This window comes from Frankliniella occidentalis, unplaced genomic scaffold (genome assembly GCF_000697945.3).
Source record: "Frankliniella occidentalis isolate FOCC.00 unplaced genomic scaffold, Focc_3.1 Scaffold187, whole genome shotgun sequence".
Taxonomy (NCBI): domain Eukaryota; kingdom Metazoa; phylum Arthropoda; class Insecta; order Thysanoptera; family Thripidae; genus Frankliniella; species Frankliniella occidentalis.
The window spans coordinates 195,351-198,050 of record NW_026267313.1 but is presented as its reverse complement, the minus strand read 5'-3'; the positions used below and the strand labels follow the sequence as shown (position 1 = coordinate 198,050).

General features: G+C 49.0%; 1 protein-coding gene across 2 annotated transcripts in view; it reads right to left on the bottom strand.

Annotated features, from left to right (window-relative positions):
* LOC113208493 (uncharacterized) overlaps nucleotides 1-2,700 on the bottom strand; it is a 106,269-nt gene that overhangs the window by 64,560 nt on the left and 39,009 nt on the right. The window lies entirely within an intron of this gene.

Below are 2,700 nucleotides of genomic sequence, written 5' to 3'. Positions count from 1 at the left end.
CCAGCCGGCCGACCCTCGGGTCGCACAGGTCATGAGTGTTGACGTTCTTAAGTGCGCCCCGCAGACCCGCTGCCGGCCTCGGGGGAGGGCCCGGGCCCAATAATTCTCCCCTTTCGATTCTTTCTCCCCCCCCCCACCCCCTTTAACCTCTACCTCCCCTTCTCTCTTTTACCCTCTTCATTCTCTTGGCTCTCCATCGCTTTGCAGCACTCTGTGGCCGTGCCAGCCGGCCGACCCTCGGGTCGCACAGGTCATGAGTGTTGACGTTCTTAAGTGCGCCCCGCAGACCCGCTGCCGGCCTCGGGGGAGGGCCCGGGGCTGGTTTAGGGGGGTCGAAGGGACGAGGTGGTGAGAAGGAGGGGGGGAGTGGCAGCAGACACATGTGGTTCGGGAGCTCAGCACAGGGTCGGAGTCAGAGTAAACAGCAAGTTAGTGTTGCCAATCCCCGAGGCGGGAGGTATAGGGGACTCCCGGAGGCAAATGACTTCGAGTAAGCGATTTTTAAAAAGACAAAATAAAAAGTGCGTACTCTAAACTCAACACTACACCGTCGTAGTATCAAGGAAAAAATCAGACTGGAACCAAACGACGGGTGGGTGATCCGCGACGGACTTATTTTTTCTGCTTTTACTGTACCGGTTTCTAGCGTGGGCACGGGTTGCATACTCGCACGGGGATGTAAGGCGCCGTGACAAGCGACGGTACAGGCAGGCCCGCCCACACACGCCTGAATCCGGTACAGAATAAGCAGGGAAAACAAGATCACCCACCCTGTGTTAGGAAACCGCGACAGGGACAAGAGGAGCCTTCAGGAGCGAGATTGGCCCCCGACCCGAAGGAGCTTTCGGGACGAGGAAAGGAGGTGGAAGAGAGTGGAAGCAAGGGCGTCCTCGCGGGCGTCCACGTCTCTCGAGAACGGTAACGCAAAACAACCGCTAATAGTCCGGTGGCTACTGTCGCCAAAAGCCGTTAATACTGCACTCAATGACTCATCTACCAAATTTTGCACAGTTGTTCTAGGGTCCATTCTGGGCAATTTTGGTCGATTAGACATTTGATCCGACCTTGCAAACGCCTGCTATGGCCAATTTTAACCCAAAACTTAGAAATCTGCGTTAACCGTTCTCAAGCGACCTTTCGGGTGCCATTGGTCCGATTTGCATGACCGAAGGACGGTTTCCGACTAATTTGGGTGTGCAGAACACGATGGAAGTCTCAGATTTAGGATATCGTGAATAGTTTTGAAGAAATGCCCAAAAAAGAAAACGTTAACTTTTTTCAGAAAGGTACAAATTTAGTTTTTTGGCTATAGCTCTGGTCCGGTCATGTTTTCTGCGAAAGTACTTCTTCTAAACGTTGTAGGCTGCACTCTCACGAAGAGAATAAGCACTCGCGGAGGTCTGTACCGTTATTAGATTCCCGTCTAGAGCGGTTTGAGTGCCGCACGGCGGCGCGTTTTGTAGCCCGAAAAAGCGCATTCCCATAAGGCTACGTGTGTTTTGTGGGGACGACACCTTTAAACCCATAGCAATCTACGTTTGCACAGCTGTTCGTTATGCCTCTATTAGCAATTTTACTCGGAGGCGCGACTTTCCGAAAGGTCTGAAGGGGTGAAATCAACCCCTGTGATAATGCATGGACCTCCCGTAAGGGGCAGATAGGCAACCCACAGAACTTTGCATTTTTTCCCCGTTACTTTAGACCACTTAAAACCTGCCTAAAACATAATTTAGAGCGATGAAATTTTGCAAGGATGTCCTTAGTGTCCCTATAAAGAAGTGTAGTTGGAGATACGTCCCATTTTTCTCAGTATTGGGCGTCTAAATACGTTTCTCTATTCATCAGTTGCCTTTCAGATGTAGCTATTCTTTTCCGTGCGGGTCTCCTGTTAAATTTCTTTTAAGAGTCAGTAAGGATATCCTTGCAAAATTTCATCGCTCTAAATTGTGTTTCAGGCAGGTTTTAAGTGGTCTAAAGTAACGGGGAAAAAATGCAAAGTTCTGTGGGTTGCCTATCTGCCCCTTACGGGAGTTCCATGCATTATCACAGGGGTTGATTTCACCCCTTCAGACCTTTCGAAAAGTCGCGCCTCCGAGTAAAATTGCTAATAGAGGCATAACGAACAGCTGTGCAAACGTAGATTGCTATGGGTTTAAAGGTGTCGTCCCCACAAAACACACGTAGCCTTATGGGAATGCGCTTTTTCGGGCTACAAAACGCGCCGCCGTGCGGCACTCAAACCGCTCTAGACGGGAATCTAATAACGGTACAGACTTCCGCGAGTGCTTATTCTCTTCGTGAGAGTGCAGCCTACAACGTTTAGAAGAAGTACTTTCGCAGAAAACATGACTGGACCAGAGCTATAGCCAAAAATCTAAATTTGTACCTTTCTGAAAAAAGTTAACGTTTTCTTTTTTGGGCATTTCTTCAAAACTATTCACGATATCCTAAATCTGAGACTTCCATCGTGTTCTGCACACCCAAATTAGTCGGAAACCGTCCTTCGGTCATACAAATCGGACCAATGGCACCCGGAAGGTCGCTTAAGAACGGTTAATGCAGATTTCTAAGTTTTGGGTTAAAATTGGCCATAGCAGGCGTTTGCAAGGTCGGATCAAATGTCTAATCGACCAAAATTGCTCAGAATGGACCCTAGAACAACTGTGCAAAATTTGGTAGATGAGTCATTGAGTGCAGTAT